The 17,498-nt window shown below is 36.6% G+C and overlaps 1 protein-coding gene and 1 long non-coding RNA gene across 6 annotated transcripts in view; one reads left to right on the top strand and one right to left on the bottom strand.

Moving 5' to 3' along the window:
• LOC148595234 (uncharacterized) overlaps positions 1-4,096 on the top strand; it is a 684,188-nt gene extending 680,092 nt beyond the window's left edge. For both annotated transcript variants that reach the window (XR_015913213.1, XR_015913214.1), the window contains exon 2: positions 3,775-4,096. This is a non-coding gene — a long non-coding RNA (uncharacterized LOC148595234). The remainder of the gene's footprint in view (positions 1-3,774) is intronic.
• The window catches only part of TAFA5 (TAFA chemokine like family member 5), a 281,468-nt gene that overhangs the window by 122,057 nt on the left and 141,913 nt on the right, over positions 1-17,498 (bottom strand). The window lies entirely within an intron of this gene.

The following is a 17,498-nucleotide window of genomic DNA, read 5'->3' as shown; positions in this document are numbered from 1 at the left end:
ATACATACATATAAAATGTATGTAACAAATGTACAAAGAGACATTTTTAAAGATATTATTTTTCACAAGAGAGGCTCAGTTGAAATCCCAGATAGAACATGGACATTTTTCAGAGACAGAGTCTCAAACTATGGTCATCTCCCATGACTCATCCTGAGTCAGTAAGACCATTCATAGAGCATGTGCTTGTTTACTGAAAAACTAATAGTTTCTGCTTCAGCACTTCCATTTCACCTTTTCAAATGTCTGTCTAAGGCTTGAAGTTTATTCTTTAAGCTTGCACTAGCAATGTAAAAATGACTTTGAAAGGATCTACTTACACAGATGGCAAAAATAATCCACTGTATTATTATTTTATGTATATATATATATATATATATATATATATTTCCACCAGGTAATGTGGGTGGCATATAAACTTGTTCTTACTGACTTTCAATTTTCTCAGGATGGATGTCATCAACATATTTTTTCTCCATATTAGGATTTACAAAAGGTATGACACAGTGATTAAGTTAACATGCTAGGGATTGGGAACAGTATTTTTGGCCAAACACCAGCTTCAGCAATAATTTACAGTCTTCGGAGCACTTTAAAAAACAAATACAGCATAATCTTTTGCTCTGTGACAATGCCAGCTTATCCATAAGTTTCTCATTTTCCATAAAAGTATTACTATGATAAAGAACATAAAGAAACCATTTAAATTATTTAAACTGCAGTCTGGATTAATTACAAACATGTAAAGCGAAGAAGAAAGGATGAAAATATATTTGGCTGAATAAAACTTGTTTATGGTATTACCACTCTCCCTAAGGCCCTCTTTTACAAAGTCAGCTTTGAAGGACTGAAAGCTCTTTTGACTCTAAGTACCACAGTGCCTTTATGTAACACAGTGTCTTCATGTAACACAGGAGTTTATCTGGTATACAAATGCAGCTGTAATACTTTTCCTAACTAATGTTAATAATAGTTGCCTAAATCTACCTCCTTTTGACAGAAAATAATCACAGTGAATCTCTGAAGGTGTTATAAAAAGCACTTTTACAGAAAGGCGGCCAAAGCTCAGGGTTTATCTGTAAGATCCTCTATCTCCAAATTCAATCAGCAATATCTCAGAGGACTTATAAGACCTAAAATTTTATGGAGAGATTCACCAACGTAGACATATAATTAAGCAGAATTTGTCTAAAATTAATTAATGACCTGGAATTTATTTACTGCACATAGAAGCTCAAATGCGTTTGCACACAGAGAGGTGAATGTTTTCTTTGGAGATCTGACATGTTTTTCTAAGAGTATTTGTTAGCAAGTTGGACTCTAAAACATTTTAGAGAGGACTCAAACTTCCCCCAAAAGCTTCAAAGACATACTGTAAACATCACTACCAATGGTTCCTTTTTCTAACTAAATGTCTCTTAAACAGAGAATAAGAAAGCACTAGTGTAGAAGACACAAGACTGGTCCTAATGCCCTGAATATTTTCAACATAGGAGAGATTTGAGATGGTGCTAGATTAGCATATATTGTATGAGGAATGAAAAGCTTCTTCAACAGAGTGCAACATTTGCAAATCTCATTGATTTCATAATTGCTGACACTTGTCAGTTGGCTGGGACTAAGTTACAAGATGATTGGAATTAAGAGTTAGTGAAGTAGAGAAACTGCTTTAAAAGGAAAAAGAAAAAGTGAACATTAAATATGAAATGAACCAGTAAGAAAGAAGGATCCCAATAGTGGTGATGATGGTAACATGGGAATAACACACCAGGCATCACTCTGTAATATCAAGATGTGGAAGCAAATAGGCTGTCCAATTAAGGTACTATCCACGACAATCAAGCAAAATAAACTGTGCCTATGTGATCTGTACACAAATATGCAGTGAGCTTGTTATTGAATGGAGACAGATGCGCTGGCCTGAGGTTCAGCTAACTCAACAGACCATGAGAAACTAATGCATATAACATGAGAAATTGCTGGACATACATAACAAATAACAGTGTGAAAAGCTGACAGAAGTAACAAGGGCACCATGAGAGCTGCTTGTGTGTCTAAATGTCACTGGTAGAAAAGGTGGAGTCGTGTGAGAAATGGCCAGACTACAGACACATGTGGAGCATGTGTCTAACTCTCCCAAGCACTTGGAGTTAGAGGAGTCAAGGCCACAGCACGCACGTAACCATATCAGCAAAACCATAAAAGGCCAAAACTGCTCAAGTAGCAATACCAGAAATGCCACATTTGGGTATGAAAATTGTACAATTGAGACTGGTCGGGAAAAAGTTAGGAGGAGCGGGTTGCATGTTTGGCAGAAGACTGGGTGGAGAAAACAGGGGATTGAGGCTGTTGGGATCAGGGTAGAGCCTCTGTTTAGGCCATGTGACTGAGGCCAGATACTCTGTGTGACCGTGTGTGTGTGTGTGTGTGTGCGTGTATCTGCACATCTGGAATACACCCCAGCCTCTCCATGGGCTGGAGCTCCAGATGTGACCAGCGGCAAGCAGATCGAAGGAAGGAATCCCCTGGGCTTTAAAGTCTGGTGAGGTTCTCTGTAATGGGTTATTCCTGGAACTTCTCTGCTCCTACTTAATAACTGCAGTTTTTAAACTTGCAGATGGAGAACCCGTGACATACTAAAACTAAGTATAAAATTGGAAACTTAAAGGAGGTGCAGAATCAGGCTATCTAATGCGAGATTTATTTGCTCTATCTAGCTAAGAAAATCAAAACCTCTTTTTCTGCTCTGTCTCACCTGCCTGTCTGTCATATATTCATCTATGTAGGTTTATATATGAGCATGAAAAAGCAAAGATAAATACATAGATAGATGGGTGTATAAAAATCCATATTTATATTAGTAAAAATTTTGGTCAGCTAAATCTTCTTGACCATGCTTTATGGAGGGGCAATAATAATAAATAGCATTTATTTATTTATTTATTTATTGACAAACTACAGCTTGTTTATGCAGTTATGAAGGACAGGTTCAAATTGAAGAATCTACAGCTATATTTCTTCCTATTTTTTGAAACTGCTTTCAAATATATCACATAAAAACAGAGCAATTTTATGATGATACTGTATTTCTAATGAATCCAGATACTCTGTGATGTGTTCAGCTTGTGACTGCAAAGACAGTTTATATATAGCACAACTTTGTCAGGAGGATGCCTAGCGAAATTTACTGGTATCAGCATACCAAAATAGTTACGCCATTATTATTTACTTCCTGCATCCACACTCTTATTTCTGTTTTTGTCCGTTTTGCTTACAGAGAAAACCCATTGTCATGCCAAGTAATGCCATGTAGTTAGGAATTACTTTTGCACAATTCACAGCATTCAGTTTTGCATGAGAGTCAAGTCAGTAAATGCCCTTGGACAGGAAAGTCCTGAACATCATTCCATCTACTATAAAAGAAATCAGAGGACTCAAGCCACTGAAGCAACTTCCTTCAGAGCATATATGCATATACATATACGCTCTCTCTATATATATACCACACTATATCAGCACTATATCAGCACATTAGCTGGATGCCCAATTAGAGACCTCCAAGGCTCGTCTCCTAAAACCATAATTTTTAACTCTGTTTCAGATGCCTGTGGGATCTCTGTATCATCTTGGCTTTGCTTCTTTGCCATCTATATATTACAATCTTTTGGAGGGATTTTATATTACACTCTAAAAACAATTTAATGAGAAAAATATAAATAAATAGCATACTAGCAGATGCACTTAAGCAACACTTTTTTTCTTTCATGCTGTCAGATGTGCCTCCTGTTTTAAAAAAAAGTTATATAAAATACATGCTGCTTAAAAATTGAAGTGTTCTAAGGTAATTACGATGGAATAGAATAAAGACCGCAAGCTCTGATACCAAGCATATATACTTCATACATAAGTTTTTCATTTTGCAGATGCTTACAGATGAAAGTGTGTCTGAGCATGAAGCAGCACTTGTGGGGGAGGCAGTAACCATATCTGTCAATCACGATGCCACTGCTGCTATACTCAACATTAAATCCAAATGCTGGATGCTTTATGGTGCACTCAACAATAAAGCACAAAAGAAGTCAAGGGAAGAAAAAAAGTTTGCTTGTTATCCCCAATGGCCAGGAACTCAGCAGGTACATCTTCACTAACCTCACTAATCTGAGCATAGGCATGCTGAATTATATTCCTTTTTTTTCTCTAGAGATATCACTCAGGATTTCTTTCTCTTCAGGAATACACTATCAGGAATATATTTATTTCCTAAAGCTGCATGAACTATAAAAATACACAGGCGCACACATATCAGAAGTATCCTATCTTTGGTATATGCTTACTAAAGCCAGAAAAACACAGAAATAGACAAGATGATTGAATCCAGAAAATATATTTTGAAAGCAAAAGTGTGAATGTGAAATAGTTCTGATCTGTAGACAAATGTCAGCTCTGTGCCCTATTAACGTTGCAAGTGTTTTAAAGGACATATCAGTGAGCCCTGAAATGTTAAATAAATGTTAATTGGAAGTCAAAGAAAATATCATGAGTAAAATAAAGTATACAAGGAGAAAACACTTTCAGTCTATAATAAAAATAGCTGTTGGATACATGGAAGAAAAATATTGCTGAGTACAGTCCATGTTAATACAAGTTCCATTTTAACACAAGACAAGACAGATTCTCCCTGTACTGGAAGGCAGTTTAATTTAACAAGAATAATCTTGATTATTATTTTTCTGTTAAACAGCTTTACTGAAAATATATTACTTCTCAAGATTTAGCCGTTTGATTAGATTGATTGTTGAATTACTTATTAGCTATTCTACACATGCTTAACAGTGTAAAAATGTATGTGATTTATGGTTGCTGTACCATAGTATACCCATGTAAAGCACTAAGGATTTGTATAATCTAATTAGAATGAGGAAATAACAATTTGTAATGTTCTACCTTTTTATTATTCCTCAAAGATTAAGGATTATGAGTGATTTTTTTTAAGTACTTCAATCATTTTTCTTTGGCACATTTGTACAATTTGACAGCAGCAATTTAAAAATGAAGACAGAAGAGGGATTTGATTTTTATTTTTAATTATGGAAATGCAATCTTCTTCACATCTACTTTTACAATGATGACTACAGGCTATTTGCTTAAGTGAACAGTGAAGAGTATAAGGAATGAATAATCACATTTACTGCAGGTACCATGCCCCTTATGAAATTATACTAAAATGCTGCTAATTTTTACAAATACACTAAGTCTTACATTTTTTTTGTTAACAATTAGCTAGAAGGTAATACAAAAGAGCTTTATGCTGTATATCCTACTAATAAGCAAAGATAGTATCTCATAAGAATGCAGCAGTTGTGCCTTGTGGGACAGCAATCGTGTATTTTATGGGTATACTCTTCTGTACATCTTAGGAATTTTGTATCTTGGGAAAAATATTTAAAAATATATTAACCATAATAAATAAAAATAGATGATTTAAATGTATATAGCATTACCAGTGCCACCAGTCAATCCTTACAAAAATCAAATGCAATAATTATTACACTATTCAAATGTCAAGACAAAGGTCAACACCTAGATCAAGACAAATTCCAACAGGATATCCCAACAAATAGAATAAATTGCTATCATCTATGGCATGAAAAAAGACACAAGAAAGAGAAGTTTGGCTTCATGAAAAATTTCTGATTGGCACCGACTGAGTCACTGGCTGACTTTAGGCTTCCCTTGCCTTCCCTTCCCTTCCTTTCCCTTCCCTTCCTTTCCCTTCCCTTCCTTTCCTTTCCTTTCCTTTCCTTTCCTTTCCTTTCCTTTCCTTTCCTTTCCTTTCCTTTCCTTTCCTTTCCTTTCCTTTCCTTTCCTTTCCTTTCCTTTCCTTTCCTTTCCTTTCCTTTCCTTTCCTTTCCTTTCCTTTCCTTCCCTTCCCTTCCCTTCCCTTCCCTTCCCTTCCCTTCCCTTCCCTTCCCTTCCCTTCCCTTCCCTTCCCTTCCCTTCCCTTCCCTTCCCTTCCCTTCCCTTCCCCCCCTTTTTTTTTTTTTTTGGTAAAAAAAAAGTATTCACTTTTTCAGTTCTGCTAATCTGACACTTTGATTGCATGTTACTGAAATTACTCTCACATTCCTGAAGGAGAAAAGATCTGATCAGCCACCTCTGAATTTGTTAACAACAAAAAAGTTCTCTTGTAATTCATTTATCTTCAAAACACAGTACATCTGAAGAACCATCCATAGGAAATAATATAATATCTATTAAACTGCAATCCTTGGCTCACTACATATATGGTTTTAATTCCTATACGCGCTAGAGTAGCTTCAGTTTTAGCCTTGAAACATAACCAACCAATTACAAGAGAGTCAGTCAATCAATGTCATAGAGGCAGCTTCAGCAACCTTAGCTATGACTGACATTTATTTTTCACTGTTAGAGAAAAAGGGGAGAAAAAAAAATCCACCCTTTCAAAATCTTTCCATCATTCCTAGTTGCCTCACTGTGTTAGACCTTGGGAGATGAAATTTTTTGCTCCCTTAATGTATTTACAATAGCTTTTTTTTTTTTTTTAAAAGCTTAACATGAGTAAGCCCTCAAAATATATGTGAGTGTAAAAAAGATCCAAGACTCATTATTTGACATTAAAGAGTAAAATTTCTGAGGAATTGTAGAGTAGAGTTTAAGGAGAAGTAACAGGATCCCCTGACAGTTTCCTATATATTCCTTGAGGAGCACATCACACTAGCTGAGAAACCCTCTCACAACACTGGGTAACAAAAGCATGAAGAAGAGGAAGAGCTGCAGCTTTAGGCTGTTAACTTCAGATTCTTCAGCTGGGAGACTGATCTCGCCCCCATCCAGAGGAGAGCAGACCCCCAGGGTATGATTCAAAGGGGGACCCAATCTTCTGTATTGCTCTCTGAAGAAGCCTGCCTCTTTCTATTAACTACATAGGAGGTTTACGTTTCTTTTCACATGAATTCTCAGGAGGTCTCACACTTTTTCTAGTATTGAATAACATCTATCACTTAAGGCCAACTGTGAAAAAGCACATTTTAATAGTGGAGTTTCCTGTGATGATAACCAAAAGATGAGAGCTGTGTTTTTAATGTAGCCAGTTAGCACAGATCTTAGTAATACATGAAAATGAAATACCATACAACAGGTCTTCACACTATGCTCAATGTTACATTTTGATTACATTCCAATTTAAACATTGTACAGGGCGACACATATATTTTGAGATTATACATATTGATATGTGGACTGCAGGATGCTCTAGACTTTGAAAGACTAGTATTTTATTAGATCTCCAGGTGGTTCGATTTTCTCATTTTAAATAACTAACATAAAACACTTGTCCATATGAGCAGACAAATAGTGCTTTCTAACTTATCATATAAAAATAATCTCCAAAAGCTAATCTTTAAATGACAGATTTGGTTGAGTACTATACAGAGGATTTCTGTAATGACAATCAGCGTAGCCAGGAGAGAAGTTTTGTAATAGAATGACTTCAAATAGAGAACAATCTATTTAAAGAATAATAATCATTACTGGGCAACACATGACTTTAGTGGCCAGTGACTGTTGCCATTTATTTTTGTGATCACTGTAACATATAGAAGTAACTTTTCTTAGCTGTAGAAGTTAGTTTAAAAATTCACTACATGAACAATGTCTTTCTAAATATAATAATAAATTATCATATTTTAATACAATACAATCTCTGCTTGTGCCGAGTACTTATTTAAGGTTTATAATACTGGTTTCTTTTCCAGATTCATTTCAACTTCTTGTATCATTATTCTTCATGAGCAAATATCTTTATTCGGGGATGGGGAGGTGGTGGTGATCCAACTCCCCCATACTGCTATGCTGTCACCAAGAGCATCAGCATTTTAGATCCACCTCCTGGTCTACGATCATATATTTTTCATCCAACCTTTCCTCTTGTTTGACTCATTGCCCGTACTGTTGTGCATCCATAGGAACAGATAAATCAGGACCCTTTTTGGCTGATGGACTATCAAGGTTCAGTCACCTATTGCTATTATTTATCCCATCTTAAATGTTGATAAGGCAGTTACGGAACAGCACCATTTTCTTCATTTCCCTGAAGGACAGTGCAACAAAGAGGATCCTGTGCAAGTTCAGACATTTATCTCGTCTAAAGGGGCTGTCTAAAACACTTCAGATGAACCAAGCCGAGTAGCACCTGTTTCTCTCCAAAGAACAGTGGGAGCTAAGGATGATTAGCTGAAGATACAGACTTCTGAAGTCGAGAGAGATGTATCTAAGTCAACTTGCCCAAGGTCATCTAAGAACTGTGAAAATAATTTTCAATCTACATCTAAATCTAAACCTGAGGGTTTATATTTTGTATATTGCAACACCCAGAAGGTAAGGTGGTGAAATAAATTTGTCCAACTAAAAACAAAGAGTCAATGGTATAGTAGTGTTCTTACCATCGAAAATTTTCAATGTATATATGCCATAATTCAGGAATGAAAAAGACACTGCCCTAGAATCTCATTTGATCTAAGTTAGTTTCATTCTGTTCAGAATTTTAAAAATCACAGTTATGGTTTATGTTATTAATTCAAATTCTTAAAACTTACCATCTTGGGAAATAATTGCTCTTAAAACAAAATCTATGGTGTTTTAAATGTTGAATGTAGAGATTTCATATCTGCCCTGCATTTAGAACCATTTATTATCTTAAAAATAAACAAAATGATGCAGTCAAAGGATGACCATATGAAAAGAAGGGATCTAAATGCTGTTGAAATAATTGGTCTGAGCTGCTGAAAGCTCACACCAACTCTATTTTTATAGCAGTAAAGAATGTCTCTATTAAACTGAACCTCATATTCTGATCATGCTGTAACTACTTTTATGCAAAAAATGTGTTAGTTGGTTCACCGTAAGAACCGCTATGACACTTTAAAATTGTTCTAAAAATTGGTATTTTTACTGAGGTTTTTAGTGTCTCTGTTGCATTTCCCAATCTAGTCCTTTGAAAATGAGCTGAACAACATACGAGAAGGCATCAAATGATGGATGAAAAAAATATATAGCTAAAAGTGGACAAAACAAAAAGTAAACAGAAAGTAATTGCTTTTTAAAGATACTGTTTCTTTCAAATTAGCCAGTTTCTTACTCCCTGCTGGTTAGGTCTTGGCCTAACATGATGACGTAACTGAATGATTGCACTGCAAATGGAAATTCATATATTTTTGTCCTCCCCTATTAAAGGTTGAAACTATTTATAAATATTTTTGAATGGTTTGTTGTTTGCTTGTTTGATTGATATTATGAATCACTCTAGTGCCTTTCTACTGTGGTTACTATAAAATTCTAAGTAATATTCTACTTGCAAATATTAGGACCATATAGCCACCAAGAAATCTTAAGCATCTCCTACCCGCACCATGACTTTCTGTACAGCTTTCATTGTAAAAGTGCATATAAATAACAGGTAAGACTATCAAATTTTTTAATGAGAATTTTTGGATGTGCAGTGAAAGATGAGTGTATAGAATTGTGGCAAACCAATCTCGACTTACATTAAGCATATATTCCTCAGGACCCTTCGAAGATCAAATGTCAGCCATTTAATTATTAAAACAGTACTTTTCCCTAAACATTAAATAATATGTTATGACAATCTTAACAGGGGATGTCAGAATTGCAGTGGCAGAACCCTTGCATCCCTTTTAGCATCAGGTTCTCCACAATTTCTTAATGACCATTTCATAAAATCATACGATCAGAGAATCCTTAAGGCTGGAAGGGACCTCTAGAGATCCTCTAGTCCAACCCGCCTGCACACGCAGAGTCACCTAGGGCACGTGGCACAGGATTGTGTCCAAGTGAGTTTTGAAGATCTCCAGAGAAAGAGACTCTCCAACCTCTCTGGGCAGCCTGTTCCAGTGCTCTGTCACCCTCACTATCAAGAAATTTTTCCTTAAGTTCCTGTGGACCTTTAGATGCTTCAGTTTGTGGCCATTTCCTTTTGTCCTATTACTGGCCACCACTGAAAAGAGGCTGGCCCCATCCTCCTCACTCCCTCCCTTGAGGTACTTATAGACACTGATCAGATCTCCTCTCAGCCTTCTCTTCTCCAGGCTGAACAGGCCCAGCTCCCTCAGCCTCTCCTCATGGGGCAGATGTTCCAGGCCCCTGATCATCCTCATAGCCCTGCCCTGGACTCTTTCCAGTATTTCCACATCCCTCTTGTACTGGGGAGCCCAGAACTGGACACAGTACTCCAAATGTGGCCTCACCAGGGCTGCATAGAGAAGGAGGATCACATCCCTGGGTGTGCCAGCAATACTGTGCCAAATGCAACCCAGGATCCCATTGGCCACAAGGGCACACTGCTGCTTCATGGTCAACTTGTCCACCATGACACCCAGGTCTTTTTCTGCAGAGCTGCTCTCCAGAAGGTCGGTCCCCAGCCTGTACTGGTGTCTGGGGTTATTCCTCCCCAGGTGCAGAACCTTGCACTTGGCCTTGTTGAATTGCATGAGGCTTTTCACTGCCCAGTTGTCCAGTCTGTCCAGGTCCCTCTGGATGGCAGCGCAGCCCTCTGGGGTATCAGCTACTCCTCCCAGTTTCGTATCATCAGCAAACTTGCTGAGGGGACACCCTGTCCCTTCACCCAGGTTATTGATGAATAAATTGAACAGAACTGGACCAAGAACTGACCCTTGAGCGACACCGCTAGCTACAGGCCTCCAACTCTCTGCGCTCTGTGCCACTGATCACCACACTCTGGGCTCCGCCATCCAGTCAGTTCCTAATCCATCTCACTGTCCACTCATCTATCCCACACTTCTGGAGCTTGCCCAGGAGGATGTTGTGAGGGACGGTGTCAAAAGCCTTGGTGAAGTCCAGATAGATCACCTCAACCACTCTCCCCTCATCTATCCAGCCAGTCATTCCATCATAGAAGGCTATCAGGTTAGTTAACCATGATTTCCCCTTGGTGAATCCATGTTGACGACTCCCGAGCACTTTCTTGTCCTCCACATGCTTAGAGACAATAGCCATAATTCACCCTTCCATTTAAAAGACCTTGGCACATGCTGAGGAATCAAAGTTATGACATCATTTTTTTCTGATTCTTATGAAACAGATTTTACTTTACATAGCACTAAAAAGATCAGGAAAGCTGCAACTTCAACCTTCCAATAATGCTTCAAAAGATGAAAGCTCCTTTAAATCTTTTGTAAAGACAATTTAACTCATAGAATAGCACCTTAAGGAGGTTGTTCTTATCATGTTCTTTAAATTCTTGTGAAACTCACCAGTGCTAAAATCTGAGAACAGACGTCAGTACCCATTAAATACATGCCTTCTCTAAACTACACCTATTGAAAAGATTCAAGTCTCCAAAAGATGTAAATAAAAGCTGTCGGTTTCAGAAAACCTGTAATTTCCTCAGAAAGAAAGAAAGAAAAAAAAAGATGCAGTGTTTCTGAATACTAAAACACTGGAACTGTTCTGAGATGAGTAACATTTTCAGTCTTCATGATTATTTCTAACAAAACAGCGTGTTCTGCTTGTATAATGAGTAGTTAATTTAGACTCACATGCACACTCATTCTATACAAGCTGAACTCCATCATAAGCATCCTCTTCATTTCACGTACCTTGATTTGCCCTCAGAATCACTTTGAGGATTGCAGTATACAGCAGTGTTTAAAAAGGATTAAAAGCAAGACAGGACCAGGTCAAGATATATGCGTAGAAACAATAAATAGTGCCATCAGCAAGTTACAAAAGAACATTTTTTTTCCAGAATGGACTTAACAGTCATGCTGACATACTATAAAAAAGTGATGGTCTGTAATTTTGTACTTTAATATTCAACATTGTATTGACAATGTAAAAACTTTAAAATGTTTTAAAAATTCATAATTATCATTTTTATTATTTATGGATGATGGGTAATAAACTAGGTCCATAAATTGCTTTTTGTGCAGTGTATTTTTTTTCTCTTTTATGTATCATCCTGAAGTATCTTTTCATTCAAAAAAATTATGAAGACAGTGAGATGGAAAAGGAGAGAGAGAATAAGCATCTTTCAACTCTTAGTCCTTGTAAATCAGGCAGGAGAAAACCAAATTCTCTGATGTTTATCAGTTCCTATTACAATCACAGTTACCTCTAGATTCAATAACACAAAGGTTTTTATAACTATGACTTTGCTGACTTTCTCACATGTCCCTGCAATGCAAGCCTGACTGTTTAGGCATGCACTATCAAACTGGAACATATCTGAATTCAAACTATGCTGAAATACATCTTCAAATGCAGATGAGATTTTGGCCATTCTAAACATGATTTCATAAGATGATTTAATATTCCAAAGACAGTTAGTAAAATAATTTGACCTCTGTAAATTGAATTTGATTTGAACCAGGTTTTTTATCTGTGCTAAGCGCATAGAGCAGTGACTCCTAGACAGCCTTCAAAAGTGCTAAAAGGCTGCTCATTTTGATAGTCCAGAAGCCAAAAAGCATAGCAACACTGTCAGAACATTGTATAGTTTTTGTTTCAGGCTTTGTGCTATTGTTTGTTTGTCTATTTATTTATTTATTGATAAGGAATCTAGCTGCTTCCCTATTTTAAATATTGCCACCCTACTAGATTCAAACTTATTACGGGATTACCGTATTATTTATGATATGGTTGCTTAATTTAATTATGCTTGTTCGCCATTAAATAGAATTTGAAGACATCAGAGAAACAGAAAGGAGCTATTTGTTACAGGAGAACTCAGTAATACTCCGGATAGCTGCAGAACTGTAAGAATCCCTGGCGCTGACATCCATGGAAGTTGACAGAGCTAGTTAAAGGGAGCATGTGGAGCACTCTTGAGGGAAGAGCTTTAGGTCTGTTATCCTCTCTGACAAACAGAATCTGAGTGGATTATGGGAAACAATCTTCCATGCATAATGAAATTAATGACATATTCTTGCTTTCTCAGCTTTTCCTGACACTGACAATGTAGAAAAAATAAAACTAGTTTGTGATTTCCTGGAAAGAGGATGGGAATCCAAGTGCCTGGTTCTGTAGTTCCTCTGGGACATCTACATTAGTGCTTTTTGTTTTTTGCCTAAAATTTATTATTTTTTCTGCATCCACTTTATGCAATGCTGGGACCAGCAGCACATAGAAAGTTTGAGGTTTCTGTCAGTAGCATTTTAAGTAAAGATCTTGCAACTTTCCTCAGAGAAACCCTGCATAGTGCAGTGTCAAAAATATTGCCACTTGAAAGATACCTTATCCTTAACAATTTTCATGCTCAGACATTTTGAAGCAAAAAGTTCCACTATGTCTATGTCTATGTGAATAACCATTTCTGGATTTAATATAAGACTATGGATTACATATATGCCACAAATATTAACAGAGCTTTCTATCATAAACCACTTTTGGAAATCCTACCTCTGCACACATGCAGCAAGTGAATAAAAATAGGCCAAGTGTTGAGTATGAACTATTGCTAATGCCTTTTGGCCATCCTGTTTCCTAGATGGTGATACGAGTATTCAGTTCAAACTTCGATTCAGGCTTCCCTGTTACATCACTGCCATTTTCCCTGTGATTTTGTTTTTAAGTGAGTATTAAGTGTTACAATGTGGTATATGCTCTTTCACTTATACAGACTTTTGCAGATGCCTTTTTTTTTAGTTTAGATTTACCTCTGTTAGGTCCTAATCCTTTTTAATATCAAGTTTTCAGTATATGTCTATGAAACTTGATAACAGAAACCTAAATATTAGTAGTTATTCCCCAAACACACAACAAATTTGGTATTCATCCTATGTCATCATTATGCATCCAAGAGGATAAGGAAATCAATACGTGGGTCACTCCAGTCAGTAAGGCACAACACTGACATGAGTGCTTAGAGTTCACACTTCCCCTCTTTTCTGCACCAGTCTCCTTCACATAGAAATGTATTGTAAATGTGTCGTTTGGAAGGACCCAGTGATGTGCATATTAAGTCTGAATCCTTTTACTCTGAATTGCTGGCTTTCAAATAATGAGAATGTTAAAAAAAAAAAAAGCCACACACACATTAAAAGGTTTCAGTTTTCAGTCAAGTATGTATCATGGAATCATGGACTTCTAGTTCAAGTTTCTTCCATGTGTAAAGTAAAAGTAAACTGCAATATGTACTTAGAACTATAAAAATAATAGGAGGGAGGGCTTGTTTTTTTGCCAATCACTCCTGATAACAATGGTGGCTGAATTAACAGATGCTGCCAATACTCTCTGGGGACCTGCAAGTACATTAAGATGACTTTGCAATGCATCATTCCTGCTTACCATGTAATTAAGTTACAGTTTTCTGTATATAATTTCATTAATATGGATTAGTCAAAATATCAATGCACAAGTAAATGCAGACTTGCAAAATGTGTACATCAATAAAATAAACATAGTGTTCTAGTAACAGGGTAGGAGTCTTAGATGCTTATCCCATGCTACTACTCAGTTGACATTCGTATTGGTAATTGAAGTTATTTGAGCTGCGCATTTATGGATGGGTCCCTTCCTTTTGAAAGTTCCTCACTATTCCGATGTGCCACAAGGAAAAGTTTTTTCCTTTCTCTGAAACTGCACTGTTCTGTTTACCTGAGCCAATTCTCTGGGATGCCACATTATATAAAAGCAAAGGTGAAAAAGAGCTCTGTGCAGGATGAATTAACCAAGGTAGGGTAAATCATAAATGGGCCAGCAGTCCTTTGCGTCAGACCACAGAGTCAGCAAAGTATCTGTCGCATTTACAGTCAGGAAGCAAATGAGATTTGAAGGAAACATAAAAGAAAACCCGACTGTCTACCTGGTGAGAAATGATATGTCTAAAATTCAATTCAAATAAAAAAATTCAAATAAATGGTTTTTATACAGATTTTTGTATATCTTTCCAAGACACAAATTGAGTAATCTTCAGAAACTTTTTTTTTTTTCTTTTCCTTAAATGAATGTCTCGTGCATGGAAACAGCAGTTAAGAAACACACACCTGGGCACAGCCTTTCAAGGAGGGTAGACAGTTTATTACATCAACAAAGAAATGAGGGGCCTTAGGTTTATTTCATTCCCTCCTTCCTCCCTCCTTCTTTCTATCTTTCCTTCCTCTCTCTCTCCTTCCTTCTGTCTTTTCTCTTTGCAAATTAATCACAGACATAACAAGCATGTACAGTCACTACTTGTCACTTTTTCATAATTAGGTTTATAGAACATTATTCAGAAAATAAAAATGGCAAACAAATTGATGTTTCCATTCTCCACCATACTGTCACAGCCTTTGAGAGAGAAGAATTGTCATAAACTAATCAAGAAAAGGTAAGGAATTTTGATTTACTGACCTTTAGTTTATTACTATAGTTAATGTCATGGCAATAAATAAAAAAGAAAACCATAAATGCTACATAATATAACACGCTTTTAGTTTCCTCAGGGGGTAAGAAAAAAATATAGGCTCCTAGTTAGGTATTTTTATCTTGAAGTATTAATATCTATCTTTTTTCAGTGTGAGTTTATGCAGAGAAATGACAAATAGCATCCCCTGCCTCCATTGCGCTTGCAGATTAGTACTGTTTGAGTCAGAGAGAATGAAGCATTTTCACCTCCCACAGCAAAGGTAAAGGTGATGAGTTTCTATTAATAAAGCAAATAAAACCCTACACTGCAGTAGACTATCACAAATAAATCATGTGTTTCCAGTGCCACACATTAAGATGTTGTAGATTAAAAGCAAGACCGATGCAAAGAAAAATGGCTTAAATCTAACCATGAAGACAGAGATTTACAGCATCATTCTACAAAGAACAAAACAGCTTAAAATACTGTCAAGTTCTTTAAGAAAAACAAACATACAAAACAAACGCAAGTCAACTAATGTACTCCAAAGGGATTGGAGGGTAACACATTCTTCAACATAAAATAAATTAATAATCACTATAATTCATTAATCTAAGCTTATTTTCCAATGAGTTCCCAGTTGCTTTCATTGGAAGGCTGGGAAGGATTATACATAGGATGTATAATCTTTCCAAGTGAAAGTCTCAGAGGATAATTTACACTTCAGGATAAACAAAAGAAAAGGAATTATCAAAGTGCCTTAAGGACAACCTTAAGTCTCACTGGGCTGGGCCCAAGGAGGCAATCCTATAACCCGAGCTGTGCAGCCCTGTGCTGCTGCGACCTAACTCCATAGGCACCCAGTGCTCACAACTGCTGCATTTTAAATGCCTAAATCAGAACATTCTGACTTACATGATACAACAGATATTTCCAAAGCAAATCTAAGTATTACACAGGGAATGCAACTGTATACACACCTACACAGGCATATGTATAATCTCACAATATCAAGAAAACACAATATAGGCAATTATTTTCTTTTAAAAGAGGATAATGGATAGTGGGATGGACTGCATACTGGGCATAGCACTTGCCACATGGTCTTGCAACCAGCCAGGTATAGATTAAACACTTGTCTTGGCTGTGATGCTTCAAATACGTCACTTGCTCTTCAGGACACCTTATAAAATAGCCTCAGTATGTTCTCCATTCCTTTCGTTGATTACCTGTCACCATGCTGAAAATAACACAACCTGTGTCAACTAGTAGAAAAAGTTACCCACTACCCTAAGCCTCACAAAGCTACTGCTGTCCTAAAATATAATAGATTAATATGAGAGGGAAGCTGGGTATTAAAGCCCCATTGTGAGGCTAGGTAAACAAACAAAATAATGTTATTAAAAATATCCTGATACTCCTAGCCTACTTCTGATACCTCCAATGATGGCTATGGTCATGATTATGATTCTGAAATTGATGAGCACCTTGTCCTGAAAGGACAATTTGTCAAATACAGAACCTATAATGAGTTAAAAAGGGGGGAAATTATATCTTTAAATACATAATTAATACCTAAAACACAGCCAGGACAGACACTATGCCATAAACATGCAGCCCACTAAGCAGCTATTGTTTTCATTTATATTACTGCAATATAGTGTACAGATACAGAGGACTAATTAAAAACACTCTAGTAGAAGTTGCTTCACCATTTCTACCACACAAAAATACACTCACATAATTCAGGTGTTAATACTGGGTGTCTGACAGACTATACAGTAACTCAGAATCAACATTCTGCATCTAAATGAGGTGGCAAAATTGCAGAGCCATGAAATACAAGATTAGAAAGCTTTCTCGCTGTTGCAGAAGAGCTACTGCTTGGCATCTATTTTCCTACCTTCTTCCTAATAAAATAATATTTGGCTGTCCTAGGGACTCAAATATTTATTTTAATCATTCCTCCATTCTTGGATTTTTCTGTCTGTTTTTTAGATCTCTCAAGACTGTTAATAGACAATATTTTGTAGCAGAGCAAACAATTTCTTTGAATCATCACGTTTGCTACATATGGACATACTACTCTGACTCATGACTATTCCAAATATAATAG

Source organism: Tinamus guttatus, unplaced genomic scaffold, assembly GCF_059628265.1.
Source record: "Tinamus guttatus ecotype Peru unplaced genomic scaffold, ASM5962826v1 Tinamus_guttatus_pri_ptg000138l, whole genome shotgun sequence".
Lineage (NCBI taxonomy): Eukaryota > Metazoa > Chordata > Aves > Tinamiformes > Tinamidae > Tinamus > Tinamus guttatus.
Note: the sequence above shows the minus strand (reverse complement) of the source record. Positions and strands in the feature narration are given on the sequence as shown.